Consider the following 20,000-nt stretch of genomic DNA (forward strand, 5'->3'; position numbering starts at 1 on the left):
CATAGTACGTATGTACGTATGTAAACCGCGGTCGAAGTCAAAACGACCATGGGGTGAGCAAATTTGCATATCGTTTGTTATTCAAATACTGCAACTCACTCTTCTGATTTCCAATGAGGGAAACAACGTAGGGCTATCGTAGTCGGGTGATGACGTATCAGCTTAATAAATTGTCTCATACCTTGGATGAGTTGTCCTATAAAATTTTTATTATACGATATAATATAGAACTTTAACCGATATTACAAAAAAAAAAAAAAAGAAAAAAAAAAAAGAAAAAACGAAATCATATCCTTTTACGTGTGTTCAATCTAATTTCTTAAATTTTCTATAACTTAAGTATTGAGTTATTTTGTGTGTGTGTGTGTTTTGTATCTATCTTTGTCTCTTTTTTTCTTTTTTTTCTTTTTTGGCGAAAAAATAAACGTGATTTGTATTATCAAATCATTATCTCATTGTTAGGTAGGTTAACGGGTGTGAACGAAACGAAAGATATGGGAGCGTAAATGATCGATATAAAGAAAGAAAAATGAGAAGAAGGGTCTTTAGGTAGAGCGTATCGAAGGCAGTGGTATCGGGTTAAGGGTTGGTGGTCAGTGCGTCGATACTTAAGTGGAGCATCTTAAGTGGATCTATAAATTTCCCGGCGAAGTCCAAAGATCGAGCCTATATTTACTCTATTATGCAGGGCCCGGTTTTTACAAGCCGTTTACGTTTAACGGCAAATAATCGTTTAGATGCCGCGCCATGATACGGGCCATAAATCTTGGAGCACGTTCATGCCGAGTTCGAGAGCAGTGTTAAGTCCAGAAGAGAGAGAGAGAGAAAGAGAGAGAGAGAGAGAGAGAGAGAGAGAGAGAAAGAGTAAGAGTGCGATGCAAGAGGGGAAACAAGCGCGCAGGTCAGTACCGCCTTTGACTCTACGCGGGGGACTGAAGGTGGCAGCACGAAAACAGCTGCTACGCGGGACACCCCCAAATAAAACGAGCTCCGCCATCTGACGAGTTTTCCCGTAACATTTCCGGCTATTCAATTCCCTTGAATTTCGATAGATGGCCGTTTCTACGTTGGCGGGAAAACTCTTGAAAATATTCGATCGATCTAACACTTTCAATTTTCCCGCCTTTATCTTCACAAGTGGATACCTTACTTACCAGTTAAAAAGTTATTCATTTTCCAATTACCATCTGACAGAGATAATCAATAACTTTACTGATGTATACCGCGACAAAACTTGTTTTATAATTTTCATAAAATTCCGATGAAAATCACTTGAAAAATTTAAACTATACATCTCTATTTTCTTATGCTAATAGAATGTTCTCATAATCAGAACGTCAACAGTGATTAAGCGTAATTGTTAATTAGTATTCGAGTGATGCACGTATAAGAAATTTCACGGTAGTGTCTACCGCATACCATCACGCAGGTTCTATCCTACTCTTGATTCTAATAATAGAGTTTGGCACCTTGCTGCTTCGAACTCGAAAGACCACCCAAACGACAAAGAACGGAAGAAGAAAAAGAAGAAGAAGAAGAGGAGGAGGAGGAGGAGGAGGAAGAAGAAGAGAGTAAAAAATCAGTGATGCGCGCGTTAGACTTTACGAGCGACTTTGCCGGTGGCAATTCGATCGGTATTACAAAGGGAGACAACTAACGTATGTACTTACAAATGTATGTATGTACATAAACGTAACAGAGAAACACAGTAGGTCGATCCAAGTGATTGATAAGCATTGCCACGCGCCGCTCACGCGGACAAATACTATCGCGGAAAGGACGACGGGACCGCCCGCGGTGATCCCCGCCACATGACGTATGTACGTGCATATACATACACAAATGCCGCGCCTCTCTTCTCCGCAATCTTTTATCTTCATTCAGGAATTAACTAAATCTTTTTTCTTTACTTGTTTTTTTTTTTCAACGTCCACTTGAACGGAACAAAAGCTTGCAGGATTTAGAAACTTATCTCGATTATTTAACAGAGACGAATGACGAAGAATGTTGATTCTCCATCTTGAATATATTCATAGGAAAGAAAAAATATATATAGCGACGTTTTCAAAAATATTTGTTAAAAAAAAATATGCGAAAGTATCTGTGTGTTTTATTAAGATTAAGAAATAATAAAGAAAAAAAAAAAAAAAAAAGAAAGAAAAAAAGAAAAAAAAATAAGAAAAAATAAAAAGAAAAAAAATTCCCTCCAAATGTTCCGTACTCTTTTATCGAATGATATTAACCGTGTTAATTATTCCGTCAAAGATCGCTTGATACTATGTTTCAAAAATGCTCCCTTAAGTATGATACATTGCAAGAATATGATGTATGGCGAGGGATAGGTCGATAGATAAAACAACAACAACAAAAAAAAAAAAAAAAAGAAAAAAAAAAGAAAAGGAAAGAATAAAGAGAAGGAAAAGAATAAAGAAAAAAGAGAAAAAAAGAAAAGTTGGCATTTCGATCGAGACGTCGATGATTATCGAGACGGAACCGGAGTTACGAGCTTTTCCTCTGATATCGGCAACAAGTTTTCTCTTGCTTATAAGTATACAGACTAGCCAGAACCAACGAAGAATGAACGCTTTCGGCAACACCAGTGTTTAAGATCGGTTGACTATAAAATGAGATGATAAATGATTGGCCGAGGCATAGTAAGCGAGTTCGATCTGACAGGTAGTAATACGGAGCTCGGAGGCTGTAACTCATGCTTCGCTTCGATGCCAAGGAAAATTGTGACGTGACAACGAAAAAGTATCTCGATAGAATGTCTACTATCTTTCTTCTCTCTCTCTTTCTCTCTCTCTCTCTCTCTCTCTTTTTCTTTTTCTCTCCCTTTCTGTATCTCTTTTTCATTAGAAAAGAGGAAACCAATTAGTCCGCATAACTATTTCTACGAACAGGTCGCAATAAGAAAAGAGGTATTTAATCGTGAACCAACGCAAACGTATACCTACAAAGTTCAATTCTTACTTCAATTTTCTCACGCACCATGAACCCTCGGCCGCAATTATTACCTTGCCCGTTACTGGGGCCGACTAAAAAAGAAATACCGATTCACCGTTTTCATACGACATGGTACAAAGTTTCGAGAATAAGTGGTTCCCTAATTAATGGGCGTAACGTGAAAGCTAAGTACTTACTACATCGTTTCGACGGTCTCACGAGTATGCCATGTTTTACGCGACTAAGTGAAATACAACGTGATCTGATTTTTGTCCATTCTCATGACCTTTGGATTTTCTATTATTTATTTCTGCGAAGAGAATTCCATTATGCCGATGACGTCAAATTTCTTTCTGACGTAATCCTACTTATACCTTAAGCAAGGTCTACGATACTGCGACAATTATAATAACGATTGTTTCCCCGTAAAAAGTTATGTCAGGTAAAACAAGGACAGGGTGTTTTTTCTTTTCAACGCAGTACCATGTAAATATCTAGTTTTACATTTACATCAGCGCAATATCAAATACTACGTCACAATTTTTTATTATTTGAGAATTTACTTCCCAAGGTGCATACACAATGGCCATTAAACATCACGAAATAACTGAAAAGGAACGTGATGGCGGTATGAAAGTTACCACGTCGAACGATTAAGCGTTTATTAAAAAAAAAAAAAAAAAGAAAAAAAACATTCTATCCTTGGAGAATTAGATGCAGATTTTTCTACGCCAGAACACCAAGTATATGTGTATATATATACATATATATATATATATATATATATATATATATATATATATATCTACTAGCGAAATATTTTGATGAATAGCAGGCAAATTTCTTCTAATCCGTGACAGGGAGTAGAGTCTAACGCAAAGGGAAAACGTAGGAGGTGGCAAGAGTGGGTGGGGGATGGAGGGAGCAGAGGGTGTTGTAGGAGGGGGCGGGAATTCAACCGGTTCTCCCGTTGCGGTTCGAATCTCTTTGCTTTGTACATGTGTGTATATGTGTATGTATGTGTTCGTAAGTTTGTTCGTTCGTGTGGCACGCAGTTCGCGCAATCGTACTGCGAAGCCGATCAGCAAGGAGATAAACGTGACACCGATGTAGCTCTTGCTCTCTTGCCACGGTCTCTCCTAACATCGAGTAAGGCAAAGTACAAAAACTACTCCTTGGAGGTTCCGCGCGGCGCATCGTTCTTAGATTCGCATCTTTGCTGCGCCATGGAAGGCGCCTTATCTACCGCAGAAAATCAAAATGTCGCGCCTCGAGAAGCAGAACTTCCGTAACTCTTGCTATTTTACATAACGCGCGATTATGGTATTACTCTCGCATCTAAAAACCGACTTATTATTCTCTCTCTCTCTCTCTCTCTCTCTCTCTTTCTCTCTCTCTCTCTCTCTCTCTTTCTTTCTCTCTTTCTTCCTTTCTTTCTCTCTTTCTTCCTTTCTTTCTCTTTTTCCTTAAGTAATTTTTTTGAAAGAAAGATAAAGGAAAAAGAAAAAAAAAAGTCTTCCTTTCGCATTTATGTTTGCAGTATTTTGATGAAGTCATTGGATTAAATCTTATCTAAGTTCTAAATAACGAGAGGGAGGGGGCGAAGGAAGAGAAATGCATCAATTAATTATTAATTTATCTAACGATATCTTTCAATTTTCATATGTACGTATTAAAGCACTTATCTTAGCTCGAAATCTATCGTTATTTTTCTCTTTTTCTGTTTTCTTATTTTTTTTTTTTTTTTTTTTTTTTTTTTTCTTTCGTACGCATTAATAAATGCTCGAATTGTATAAAATTTGATTGAAATTAAAACTACGCGATCTTTCTATATATGCTTTTGTCAAATTAAAGATTACCTATGGAAGTTATTTTTAATTTAATTAATATGAAAAGAATTTTCGAGTATCACGTAACGGCACGAAAATTTCATTAAATAAACGAAAGAGGCATATGCTCGACGATGTTAATCTGTGCCTTTCGTTAAAAAATATAATACAAGAACGCGATAAAAATAAATATTTTTCTTTATCTCGGCGTGGCATCTATAAGATTTCACGAAAAACGAAACGTTCCGCGGGTCGGGAGTGTTTGGATTCTCGCGGAAGAGGGGAAAAGGTACATTGCTCGATGATAAATCTCGGACGATTTCCATTTATCCGCGGCGAGACTAAGTCTCCGGTGGGATGGCAAAAAGTAAAAGGCTGTCTCTAAAACGTGGAAATTATTTCCACCGGCTTCACGAATACTAGATTCGCATCTACGAGCTCGGTCTCTTTCTCCCTCTCTCTCTCTCTCTCTCTCTCTCTCTCTCTTTTTCTTTCTCTTTCTCTGCTTCTCTCTTTCTTTCTCACTAACTCACTCACTCTCTCAGTGCACGGTACCGAGACTATCTCAAATCTAGCTGCCTAGCTGAGAATACCTGTCGGTATTCCTCTCCCCTCTACGTGAAGGAGGAGGGCTAACCCATAGGAGTCACCTTTTCGACATCGTGCAGTTAACATTGCCGTGGATGGAACGAATGAAAATAAAGGAAAACGAAAAAGATATATATATATATATATATATATATATATATAATATGATACCAATATCTATACTGAGTTTATCTAGTTCTTAGAAAAATAATTATAGATTAGAACGAATGAATTCGTCTAAATCATAATACCAATGTATGATTAATTATTGGGAATGATAATTTTATTTCTAAAAAAATAATAAAATAAAAAGTTAGGAGATAATGATCGAAACTGAACTTCTAGCCTACGTTTGGATATATATATATATGGAGGAAAAAAAAGTAAAAAGAGAGAGAGAGAGAGAGAGAAAGAAAGTGAAGGAAAAAAGAAACATGCAAGACATATGACTTATGTGAACATTTTACTTAATAATCCCGTTAGACTCGCTTCGGCTATTTCTTTAAGACTCTTACCCTCTCGCGATAGATAATGGCGGTATCGAAAGTTGGGACTAGAATCTTGGCCCGAGGGCGTAAAGGCCCGTCTGAAAGGCGGCCTCATCATCCGTCAACTGTCATACATTCGACCAATCCCACAAGCCAGAACCGTGTTCACGTCGAGCCACCCACGAGTTCCCGAGAGCGACATCCCTTCCTCCATCTTTCAACCCGGTCCTACAAATTTTTCTTTAACTTATAAAATCTTTGCAAATTTTTATATTGCATATATATATATATATATTTATATTTTTTTTTACATTGAAAATAATTATATGAAAGAAAAATGTTAAACGTACTTATCTAATTTTGTAAAAAAAAAATTTATCTTCGCACTTATCAACGTTAGGACCAAAGAACGAAGAAATGAAACAAAAGGTACAATCAAAGGAAATATCAGATTTGTTTCCGCATTCGTATCAATTAGACTCGATTAAAGTCGTTAAACATATGTTGGAAGGTACGAAAGGATCGAGAAAACACGATCGATAGCCCATAGTAGTACGTCGGGTGGATGTTGCTGGAAGTTGAAGAGAAAAAAAAAGTGGTATTTCGGTCCGGCACGTTCGGAATGCCCGTTGCTTGATTTACCGGCAACGGTCTGAGAGAATCTGCCGGACGGGAACGAATTTAAGCAGGAAAAACCATCGAGAAACAAGCAGCGCGTTCTTTTGGACGCGTACCTTTCAAGGAAGGGAGGAGAGGAGGGTTGTTCCTTTATCCTCATGAAATTCCCGCGATCTATTTCGAGAGATAAGTATTCTCGACGTTCGGCAAAAGCCTGAGGAAACGGGATCTCCTCAGCGACGCCTTCGACCTTTTGCTTCGTTTGCCGGCCCTCGACGGGACGCAAGAACAAATTGCAATGAGTTCCTTCGAGGACTTGAATGCCGACCCGCCGTCGATATCTCGCATCTAATGCAATTTACAATTGTCAAGCACGCCGGGACGGATCTCGATCGGTCGAAAATTGCACGTTCCAAACTTTTGTATATCTATATGATTCATACAGAGATACGCGTTATTAATAAATTACTTTGATGTCGACTTAAAAAAGAAGAAAAAAAAAGAAAAAGAAAAAAGCGCTCTTTTCTCTTTTCTTTCTACTCACATAAATTACATAAAAATATGAAGTTGACATTTATTTTCTTTTTTCTCTCTCTTATTTTTTTTTTCTTCTTTTTTTCACTTTCTTGCCGCCCAATTTAATTATATAACATTAAGTATATAATATATTTTAATCGATATTGTTAACAAGTCATTTTAATTATAAATTCCGAGGAATAATATTTCTTTTTTTTTACTCATTTTTAAAGATTCTGTCGATAAAACGAAAGTATAAAACGTTAATAGAAATCATGTCGAATGAAATGCAAGATAGGATAACGATAAGGAATACTTTGCGCGCTATTCGTGTCACGCAGGTAGACGCATGTCGGCAAATTTATGTTATACATATATATATATATATGAAAGAGACCAGGGTGCTTTGAAATCTGATCAATGCGTAACATTGTGTACCTAGTTTTTCTGTATATTAATTTTACGATTCTCGAAAACGATCGAACTCAATCTAAAATGTACTTCTATCGATTTAATGGTAATTAATTCAATCGATTAAAAAGTATGATAAATTTGCATATATTTGTATATCTTTGCATATTTATATATACGTGTATATACATATATATTCTTTTTTTTTTTCTTAAAATTTTTCCTTAAGAAAAAAAAAAAAAAAAAAAAAAAAGAAGAACTCGACGAATTGATTCGATTTTTTTTTAACTATTTATACCTATTTAGAATTACCACTATTTCTATTTAAAAATTCTCATTCGCTATTTCATCATCATCCTTATATAATTACTTCGAAACGAAAGGATTGAAATCCACTCACCATAAACCGAAAGTATCCTCGACGCGTATAGGCCGTGGCATAACTTTTCATGAGGAAAATGTCAGAAAGTATCGACTAATCGCGCACTATAATAACTATGTACCTATATATATATATATGTGTGTGTGTGTGTGTGTATATATATATATATATATATCACGATGCATGGAATCGAAAAAAAAAAAAAAGATAAGAAAGAGTAGCGAATCCTTTAGGATGGAATATCGATACCGAGTCGACATTCGTTTTTCACGATTATTTTCTCAAAATTAATGAGATATTAATTAATAAAAAAAAAGGACGAACGAAGGATGAGGAAAATTTTAAGGTACGTCGCGAGTTATATACGGACATTTGAAAATAATTTTCTCTTAATCGAGGATAGAGAAAAGAAAAAAAGTCGCGTTTACGGATACGATGACAAATATATTTTTTATTCGGATAAACAACGGATTTTCTTTGAAACCTCGACGGCGATCGGTCGCGAAGTAAGGTAACGGATCGAGACGCGCGGAAACACTGGCAGGATTATGAAGTGCGATGTTGATACGATGGCAGGCAGCGCCGGTGAAAGAGGAAGGAGGAAGGAAGGCAAGCTAGCAAGCGCGAGGGCGCGCGAGAGAGCTCGCCATGCCCATATGCCCATATGCCTGTACCCTGCTCTCTGTGTGCCTTCGAAGAGCGCGGGAGAGTGCGAGTTCTTCTCCTCCCTCGTCTACCTACCCTCTCTTTCTTTCTTTCTCTCTATCTCTCATATTCTCTCTCATATTCTGTCTCTCTCTCTCTCTCTCTCTCTCTCTCTCTCTGTCTCTCTGTCTCTCTCTCTCTCTCTCTCTCTCTCTTTCTCTCTCTCTCTATATACCACCTTCTCCTCCTCCTGTCTAACCATATACACGAGCTAGACTCGCCTCCGCTGCGAGCGCACCCACGCGATCGAAACGAGCCGCGAAGAGTACTCCGTCATCGATGAACCGACCTTTCTACTTTTTTTCTTTACTTTTTCTTTTCTTTTTTTCTTTTTTAATTTTTTTCTTGTTCTTTTTCTTTCTTTTCTTTTTCGTTTTTATTACTCCCTCCCTTTCTCCCTTTCTCGCTTATATGTTATTCTTACTTTTGTCTTCTTCTTTTTCTTTTTCTTGTTTTGCCTTTTTTTTTTCTTTCTTTCTTTCTTTCTTTCTTTCTTTCTTTCTTCTCCTTTTTTCTTTCTTTTCAGAGAAATTATATATCTACGAGATAATAGAGTTTGTAGATTTTCTCCCAGAGATTTTTACGGATTTTCTTTCCTTTCTCTTTTCTTTACTTTTTTCTATTTTTCTTTTTTTTTTTTTTGTTTCGTTTTGTTTTGTTTTGTTCTGTTTTTTTTTGGCTTTTTTTTTCTTCTCAATCATTCCGCAATAAAAAAAAGATTATTAATGAAAATTCAATATCGCGATATCGAAAATCGAAATCGTAAAAATTTCCTACGTAAGTAATAGCTACGAAAAAGGTTGAGAATCACCGTCCGTAGAAGGTTCGAAAGGGAGGGGAATTTTCTGCGGGTGCTATTATAGTTTGTTGGCCGATTCTAGGTTCGTTTCGGGGGCTGATGTGGGATGGGGTAGGGTGAGGAAGGGGGGGGGGGAGGGCGAACGTTCGAAAGCATCGCGAGCCATATATCCGTAATTACGTCAGTAGCGGGGAAAAGCTTTTAACGTGCCGCCCCGTGACCGTCGACGGGCGAATCAAAGTGAAGAGAGAACACGTATGTTTATCTCTCTTTCTCTTTCTACCTGTGTAAGTGTATAGTGTCCGTCGTTCGCGCGCGCGCACCATCCGAGAGGGAAGCCGAACTTAATACCTGGAACCTGGACGTAACATAATGTATTGCCGGGAGAGTTACAATGCCAACGTACACTCCATCGGGAGTGTATTACAACTACGGACTACGAGGAATTTCTAGTTGAAAAACTAGAACATATATATGCCATGTTACATACATGGAATATATCGTAAATAGTTGAAAACTATATACTATACGACGAGACTAGTGATCATATTTTTATCGATATCATAATACATAGTTAGATATCTAAGTAAGTACTTGTCTTATAAACGTCATTGATTATTATTCCCCGTTATTCACTTGTTACCTATAATCAAGATAGCGGAAGGTCATCGAAAAATTATTATCGTTATGATCGTCGTGCATTGATTGAACGAAAAAAAAAAAAAAAAAACGATTTTCTCCCGTTAATGCGTAAGATTTCATTTCAACGTTTCAATCTTGATCGCAAAACACTTGTTTGATTATAATGGAGAACCACCATTATCCATTATTCCTATTTGATTATTTGTGAATTTATCTTTATCCGTACGCTTGTCTCTTCCTATTTGATCTTCTACCGTTGCGAAGAAATGATAAATCGATAAATGATACCGCTTTTATATTGTATTACCATTTCGCGTGATCGTCTTACAACGTGAGTAAAGTATTTAACCGGAGAACACGGCGCCAACCCCGAAGGCATGCGAATACGATTAAATCGTCGTGGAAGTCAACGCTCACGCCTAACAAATCATCCGGCGTTGTCTTCGGAGGTGCAGCGCTATTTGTTGCAAATTAATTATTGCGCTGCGCTCCAAGTATTTCATCGCGACACCCTGGCGAACTTAAGTTATGCGCAAACGTAACGACGTTGTAAATCATACTAACAATGGTACCACCTTATATGTGGGTAGAAGATGTAACGCATCGATACATCGACGATGAATACTTTTGTACGATCTTTGCGCGTAAGCATTGAGAACGCGAGAAGAAGAAGAAGCTGATATAACTCGACAACACTTCGATTTCGATATTTTTCATCTTATTATATTGTTAAGATAAAAATAAATAAATTCAAGGAGAATGATCGATTTGCTAATAATTCTTTTCACCTCTCTCTATATTTAGTTTCATTTATCATAATCGATAGATCTATCCGTTAATATATGTATAATGTATATACATATATGATATCTAACTTTAAGTGATATCTTAACTCCGATAAAATCAATTTCAATGTAAAAATATTTACTGAATCGATAATTTAATGTATCAAATCGATTTTATGGATTTCCATCGACGTTTCTTCTCGACTACTACTACTACTACTATTACTACTATTACTACTACTACTATTACTACCACTAATCCTGCGTTCTCACTCACTTTTTGTTCCCCTCGCAACGATAGCCACATTCATGTGAAATCGTAGTTGGTAGTAGCAATTACGAATCGCGTGATTTGTGGCCGTAACTCGGCACGACGGCGGCGTCGTGACGCTCCCAACTTACCGGTGGCGAGGTTCTAGGTGGTCGGCACCAACTTACCTACCTTAGCCTTCGTCATGTTGCTTTTTCTACGGAATAATATTACTTCGACCTACGATCTAACCGCTACCTGGAATCGTGTGTATCGTTGATAGATCGAGGATCATCGTCATCATATGCGATTAATGATGGTCTATCGGATCCTGACCTTGGTTGTTGCTAAAGCGACTTCAACTTCATAATCGTTTTGAGTTTCTCGAACGATCGAACTATTTTATATTTTCATATAAGTAATAAACGTTTATTAAACGAAAAAAAAAAAAAAGAAATTAAATGAATCGTAAATTGCAACCACATAAAGTTCTTATCTTTTATCATGTTGATCCCTCATATTGGATTTATACGATATTAACTTGTATAAAGAAAAAAGAAAAAGAAAAAAAAAAAGAAAGTAATTAGGAAAACAATCCATAAATATAATTAAGATTTTATTATGAGAAAAAAGAATTAATAGAAGAATTACAAAAGTTGTTAATTAAAGAAAATATCAAATTATGAAGTTAAGATAGAGAAACGTTCAAGTGTTCAGGTGAAAGGGGACGAAGCACGAACGGGATTTAGAAAGTCACATACGTGCACGACTACCGTCATTGACATTACCTCTCAATTTATTCGGCGAACTTGCTCGCTAATTGAAAAGCGAAAGAATTAATACGGCGAGGGCAAATGGTGGCAACTGGATCGCTCGCAATTTATAATGTCGCGTCGAGGAACAAACGTTGTTTAAGTATACCTACCATATTACGATATGAGAGAGGACATATTGTCATGATAAAAACAAAGTCGACAGACGGCGCTAAAGCTTTCTATCATTCGATCGTTCTATAAATTTCAGGTGCATGATGTTTCACGGATGTCACGAAAATACAATAAACGCGTTTCGAATGAACGATCAAAAGATACTACGTATTAACGTTTATACGATTTTCACCTGTCTTTGTTTAAATGTACATATATCTTCTCCAGTATGATATACAACATACATAATGTATACATACAATGCAATTCGATTAAAGATATAAATTTTATATATATATATATATATATATATATATATATATATATATATATTTCAATGAAAGATAAAAAGAAAAATAAAAAAGAAAACGGGATAACATTCAATTAAGATTTTTGATCTTAGATCGATATCTAATAAAGACTTTTATAAATTCCTAAATCAAAATGTAATACAACGTAATGGTAAATAATAACGAACGAATAACAATAGCATATATATGGTTAGAAATTCAAGAAATAGTAATCTCTCGTAAATTGCCAATAAAGAAAGAAAAAGAAATGTCTAACATATAAGCTATGAACGAAACTGTATTACGTGAAATTACTCTCATAAAAATGATAAGACGATAATAATAAGAGAAAAAAGAAAAGGGGGTAAAAGTCGAAGTGCGATTTGAAGAAACGATCGAGACTCGACGAGAAACGAACGAACGTACGGACGAACGCAAACCAACGAACTAGTGCCGAACGTGCAACAAATACGGACGATGATTATCGAAGTTGCTTTGAAGGGGGAGACAATAATTATAATGATTATATTGGACTCTTGGAAGGTAGGCGGTCACCGAAGAAATAAATAACAGGTTTCCTTGCTGCGTGCGCCGCTCAACATAGCAGCATAGGGCTGGTTCGATAGATGCGTATCTAAGTGTTCCGCGCGATAGAGACCGCCATCACGCCAGTGGCTCCCGCTTTCCGCAAATGTTTCTTATCAAAAGCGTCGGTGTGGCCACGCGTTGACTTTCTTTTTTCTTCTCTCATTTAACCAAAAATCAAGAATTCCATGATAAATAACTTATGATCTATAGAAGATTAGAATAGACAAATGTAAGCATTTGTAACCTCATTCTTTAAAATAACATTTTTAACGATAAACCCGTCGATAAAATATTATCGCATTTGCGATAATAATTTTACAAACGAGACACGAAATGACGTAAATGGAAATTATGTATTTACATATAAACAAAATAATAATAGTTGTAGATAAGTGTAAATACGTACATTGATTTGTAATGAGTTCATTTTAAAAAACTTTTAATCCAATTTTTACATCCCTTTTTTTTTATTTCTTTGTTATATGTTTCTTTTTTTGTTTTTTGTTTTTTTTATATTTTAGTAAAGTCCCTCAGATTTATATGTCTCGTTGAATATAATTATGACGAAATCAAACGTGTTAAATTTCGATATTTTTGAACGTAAGAAAAATTTTTCAAAATATTTTCTCTATCATTTAGATTCATCGAGTATTCATTAAATTAAGGAACGAAGGGATGATGATACTCTCTCTCTCTCTCTCTCTCTCTCCCCCTCTCTCGAAAAACGAAATGAAAATAGATTCGAGGAAAAAAATAATAAGAGGAAGAGGGTGAGTGGGTGCGTCGTCGTAGCGACGTGTAATTTCGCACGGATATTACACGCGAGCTGAATATTCAATTCTTTCTCTAACACGATCTCCGTGCGATAAGTTTTTACCACTTCGCGACCGGACGAACGATAGCGCTGCGACAACGACCATTTTTAATATCGAATGTATATTCATCGCCATTACTGGAGAACGCCTTGCCACGCCCGAACTTCCGTTCGAATAAAGAAATTTTTGCAATGAGAGAGGAAACAACGAAGGTGGCCATGCAAAATTGACCATGTATTTTCCGTATCGTGTTCAAGAAGATACAAGGACATGCTTAGAGGAAAGACTTTCCGATCGATCTTACGAATGGGAAGTAGATAGCCAGATTACGAGTCTCGCGGACGTCCTGTTCCAAAGGAAAAAGAAGTACAGGTGCCGGCAATGTGTCCCCTCTCCCCCCCCCCTCCCTCCACACCGTTTAAAGATATTACGTAGTGTTCGTCGAGACACCTAATTATACGATCGTCGTTTGTTCTTGAAACGGAGGATGCCATGGATCGACTCGATAGCTCTTTCTCTCTTTCTCGGTTTGAGATGGTAAAAGAGGAGTTTGCTTATTCTCTCTCTCTCTCTCTCTCTCTTTCTTTTTCTCAAAGGAGGCTACTCTCTATCTCTCTCTTTCTCTTTCGTTCTCCTTTGCTGAAGGAGTCCCTCTCCGTGTGCACGCGGGTGAAGATTGTCGCGCGATTAGTGCGGGGCCCGATGTCACGCATAAGATGCATTGCTCTCGTGCCACGGTCAGCGTCTTTACGTGTCTGTATACGTACGTGTCTCTATGTTTGTATACATAGGTATACATTACCTTCACCCTCTCGTAAAGAGAGATACACACACATACACACGTACGTTTAACTCCATATCCCAGACTGCTTGCTTATAGGGGAACACGTTTATATATATATACGGTAACGGCGTAAGTGCATAATCGTCGATCGCATCTGCTTGCACTTTGCGTCAACCCGCGGCACCTTGCAGAAACGAGACGCATCTAAGTATACCAGGACCAATCTCTTCGATACATCCCTCCGTATTGATAACGTTACGAATACGTTCAAAGTGATCATTCGAAATTTATTTTATTTCCGCATATTCTTACTTTTTTCTTTTCCTATTTATATTCTATATGGTTTTTTTTTTTTTCAATGATTTAATTCGAACAAATAAATAATAAATAAATATTCGTATGTCGTTAAATGATAAATGTTTTAACAATTAAGAGAGAAGAAAAAAACAAAAGAAAAAAAAGAAATAAAAAGGAAGAAAGAAAAAATGTTAAAAATTTTGTTATCATTCTATCTTCCAAAGTTTCCGAACGGTCGATTGTTGAAAAATTAATTTTTTTCCCTCCACACCCCCCCCCCCGCCTCCCCCCAAGACTCTTGCGATATTTCAACGAAGTAGAAACATTACACACCCAGTCCAAGAAGTTTTCGAGGAGAATTAAAGTTTTCCCTGTTCCCGAGAGCGAAACCGTCGATATTGCGTTTCAGTCTGCCCTCGTACAACCTGATACATCGATTCTACGACACGAACACGAGAATATATAGATTTTCTTCGAAGATACGCAGTGCAGTTCTCCGTAGGTGATTTTCTTCTATCGAGAATGCTGCAGGATGCATTTTCATGTATCGATTCTCAAATAGCTCCTGTCAGGTATTATGACTTATAACTGAGAGATAAGATCTTATCTAACGAAGGATCGAAATCATAATATTAATCGCAATAAGATCGCCTACCTGCCTACCTACCAGGATTTATTTTCGCGTTATATCTTTTTTCTGCAACATAAATATGTTATCATTTCTTTAATTCTCGATGAAATAAATCAAACGATATTTTTTTTGTTTTTCTTTCTTTTCTTCTTTTCGATTTTTTAAACAAACAAACCGTACAATTTAACGACGGAAAATGAATTGATGGATCATTGTTATATTCGATCGTGAAAACATTTTAATATGATTCAAGGTTTCAATTGAGGATTCTGTAAATGTTACGCGCACCTGTGATCTAACTTTTACTTGGAACTATTCAATATGGTGGCAAAGCAGGTGCACCACGTTGATATCAGAAACCTTTTGAGTTGTACTCAAAGGCGGCTACCCATTTGCACGACGAAACCCGACGGCGTTTACAATTGCTAGTCCCGATAGAGCTGCCATCGTATTGCCATACAAACGTCCTCGAGATTACATGTACCGACCTTTTATTCGTTGAACGCGATCGTTCTGCTATTCTCTACGATCGTTTTGCGAACAATGTAAACGAAATGACCATACGAAATGCCACTTTGAGCTTCTATCGCTTTGAAGATTACCGCGATATTACTGTCATTTCCATTCAACCTGCAATAAGAAACTCTTGGATTTTCCTTATCAAAAATATCATTTTCGTTAACTCAATTTAATTTCTATGATTTCTCATTCGATAGAAAATATTACGATTGAAAGATTTCGACGCGAGAACAAGAAACCTCGATGTGTTACATTCAAATATTAAACAAATAATATAAATTAATTTTTATTTTTCTCAACTCGTATAACGCGTAGAAATCTTTCCTGTGAAAATAATACGAATATATACAGACAAAATAGAAGAGAGAGAGAGAGAGAGAGAGAGAGAGAGAGATGTACCAAAAAAAAATTCTGTCTAACTCATGTGGAAGAAGTCGAGAGCGGTCCCAACGAATGATTCACCGTGGCTCATTACTCAAGCAGCTTTTTACTTTAATCACATTAATGAAGCATTTAATCTCACAGCGCGTTTTACAAGCCGACGGTGTGTGGCCCCTCTTGGTTCCATCCTCGACAAGAATTCTTTTTCATTCCCACCCCATCGTTGCCTTTCTCTCGACTCTTCCTCACCAACTCTCACCATCACCTTCCCACCCTACACTCATTCCTTTACGTTAGTAAAAGCAACACGACTTATTATATACTCTTACGTTTCCACGGAGAACCCTCCCGCAGTGCTACGCTAATAACTGTGCCTCGTTTAGGGTTGTTTACACCTGTAGGATCGTACCTATGTGTTTTACCGGGTTAAGGCGTGCGCCATTACCGTAATATATTGTATTACAGGTGGCCGCATTTAAGATCCACTTATCGCGTTGAGAATATCAGTGAGGTAGGGAGTATCTAAAAGTGGGGATAATCGAATTCGGAATAAACCGGATTTTATATCGACAGCTGCTCGTCCCGTTCTTTCCATCGTACCCAACAAACTTCGATCGTTCGTTCGTACGTTCCTACGTTAATTCGATCGTACGTTCGTTCGTTCGTTCGTTCGTTCGTTCGTTCGTTCGTTCGTTCGTTCGTTCTTTTCGTTGTGTATAAAACCCGAATTAAAGGGAAGAGAAATTATCTGAAAAAGGTTAAGCCTTTGATCATACCGCCGGAAGAAGCTCGACGAATCATCTGTTATTTCTTATATATTATCTATTTTTTAATCGTATGTGCATATATTAATCGTAACTTTTTTCTCGAGGGACTCTTCGTAAATGGGGACGACCTATATTTTATTCATGTAACGAATACGTAATCTACGTTATCGTTCAAAAGAATAATTAGCCTTTTACAATTATCGTAATCGATCCAAATCGAGTAACTTCCCATTGGACGTTTGTACTAAAAAAAAAAAAAAAAAAAAAAAAAAAAAAAAAAAGAGAAAGGAAAAGAACAAAAACCAATAATAATAATAATAATAAAGAAAAAAGAAAAAACACGTCGGCTCAAATTAGACTCAAAAGTATCGTTACGCGTCCACGACGCTATTTATCAACTGCAATAATTTCGACGCGTAAAAATGTATTATCTCCTCTCGTGTATTGTTGCGTTATTTTTTTTTTTTTCTGTTGCTTTATGTGTCTTCGTTCGTTTTTTTTTTTCTTTTTTCTTTTTCTTTTTCCTTCTCTCTCTCTCTCTCTCTCTCTCTTTTTTTTTTTTTTTTTTTTTTTTTTTTTTGTAACCACAGGAAGCATAAAAATATGTTTCTTTTTTCTCCGAGCAATAAAAACTTCCTGCGATGTTTAAATTTGGACAAACATATATATATATATATATATATATATATATATATATATATATATACATATATAAATTTACTAAATAGATACAATACACGCACATGTAGACGCACGCACGTTTGGAAGGTTACCGTCCTGCCTTCATTGTTTCTTTCAACGAGGCACGAAGCGTCGGTTTAACATCGTTGTAATACGTACAGTGGGTTGCTTACATTATGCCGGGAAAGGAACGTGTATGCTCGAATCGGCCTGGAGCGGTACGACGTCACTTACCTGAAACAATAAATTACATACCGTTACAGCACATACGTATTATACCTACACACACACATACACGCACATCATATATATATATATATATCCATCTGATTTACGATCCTTCATGCTATGCGTATGCGTACACGCGTTTACATGTGTACGCGCGCACGTAACCACCTACGCCAAAAAAGTCCCAAAGTAATTCCCCCGTTTTTCTTCGCTTTTTATACTTTTTAAACTTTGACAGAAGTAAGTAAATACAATGACTACCGAAAACACGTTTGCTCGAGAACGTTGCTCTTTTATGTATGAGCCTTCTTTCTTTTAACTCCGTACGTATATACTATATATCTACGAGTTGTAAGATTTGTTCGATCCTCAATGACAACGAGAAAAAGTTAACTTACGTCGAGACGTTTATTTTCATTTTTACGATCGTGTTTCTGTACGATCCTCGAATGAATGAAAATTATCTCCTGGTTGGAGAGAAAAAAACGAAAGGAGAAGAAAAAAAAAAAAGAAAGAAAGAAAGAAAAACAACGAGGAAAAAATAACAAAAAAAAAAAAAAAAAAAAAAAAAGAAAAAAAAACGACATAAGGAGAACATTAAAATGTTTTTATATATCCGTATATCCTTGACATTTGACAATAAATAATATAATCATAAAAAACCATCGTGCATCGAAGAAATGAATTTGATGAATAAAAGCACAATATAAATCACAATCGTTCATTCACAATTCGTTCGAGGATTAACAGGGAAATTGACGGAAGAATATTAATTTATAATCCGAATAAAGTGTATTGCTTCAAAAACATAAATTGTCCACACAAATCACTACTATTTTCAATCAAAAAAATAAAAAAATAAAAAAAGAGAGAGAGAGAGAGAGAGAGAAAGAGAGAGGAAGAGAGAAAGGGAAAGCGAAAAAAATCGACGAGTCGTAAAATCGTATTACCGAACGAAGATCGAACGAGGTCACGTTTCGGACGTTCGAACATCCCCGGTAGCCACGACACGGTGCAGCATCTTCACATTGCGATTGGTCGACGCGGTGGCACTCGCGCACTTATTGGGCACACGCGACACGTGGTGTCGATCCGCGCGCGCGTCCGTGCGCTCGCAGCGCGAGACTAATTCCGTTTCACTACAAGTCAAGTAATTAATACTTACTATCTGCTCTTCTTTTATACTCCATAAACAAGAAGAAAATGAAAACGAAAACAAAAATAAAAGACATCGGTATCGTAAATAAAACGAAAAGATAAGAATGAAATAAAACAAATATACGTGATAATCTTCTTGTAGAATACGTCGAACGAATGAACTCGCAAAATATCTGTTAAATAAGTAACTACGTACGTACGATGAAATGAAAAGACGACATAAACCTTCGTTGCTGCGAGCCGGCGCATAAATATAATGGAGAATGTAAGGGAAGACTCGATGATGGTCGCTCGGCATCGCCCGCCGAACCGTCACGGACTCGACGCTTCGTTTTGCCGAGGTAGGGGTAAACATCGTGGGGGTGGGGTGATATGGGTGGACGTGTCAGGGGCACGATGGCGACTCCTCTCTCTCTCTCTCTCTCTCTCTCTCTCTCTCTCTCTCTTTCTCTCTCGCTCGCTCTTTCTTTCTCTTTCCTTTGACTACGTGCAACACGACGACGCACAGAGAGCGCGCCGTGAAACACGGGGAAACGCTACGAATGATCGATGAGATTCTGCGCCGTTGCGGACACACCGCAGCTCTACCACCTCCCTCCATACCCACAAGTCGAGGACTAGAGTGCGCGAGCGGCTCGACTCGCACACAACTGTCGAACGACAACAATCCCCTCTGCCCCGTATGCTCCTTGATCGCAGACGAGCGACTGAGAGACGGAGAACCTCACGCCTCCTGCTGGGGAGAACGCACGTGGCTCGAATAGGAGACGTTTCGTTCGTTCTCTCACAGATGGCGCGTCGAACGATCTTCTCTAAGCAACGCCATCGGACGGAGCTTACGAGAAACTCATCGATAAAAATGTGAAAGAATGAATACTTGTAGGTAAAGAGGATTAAAAAAATTAGCGGGAAATTTAATTTCTTCGTAGTTTTTTGGAAATAGTAATTAAGTTAAATCAAAATTAACGGACTGTTT

At 37.1% G+C, this 20,000-nt stretch overlaps 1 protein-coding gene across 5 annotated transcripts in view; it reads right to left on the reverse strand.

Annotated features, from left to right (window-relative positions):
• The window catches only part of LOC124948466 (homeotic protein antennapedia-like), a 321,146-nt gene that overhangs the window by 70,696 nt on the left and 230,450 nt on the right, over positions 1-20,000 (reverse strand). The window contains exon 1 of one of the 5 annotated variants that reach the window (XM_047492144.1): positions 18,817-19,265. The exons of the other annotated variants lie outside the window; for them this stretch is intronic. The gene's annotated coding sequence lies outside the window, so the exon portion shown is untranslated. Of the gene's footprint in view, positions 1-18,816; positions 19,266-20,000 lie in introns of those variants that run through there. 5 annotated transcript variants of the gene reach the window in all.

This window comes from Vespa velutina, chromosome 4 (assembly GCF_912470025.1).
Source record: "Vespa velutina chromosome 4, iVesVel2.1, whole genome shotgun sequence".
Lineage (NCBI taxonomy): Eukaryota > Metazoa > Arthropoda > Insecta > Hymenoptera > Vespidae > Vespa > Vespa velutina.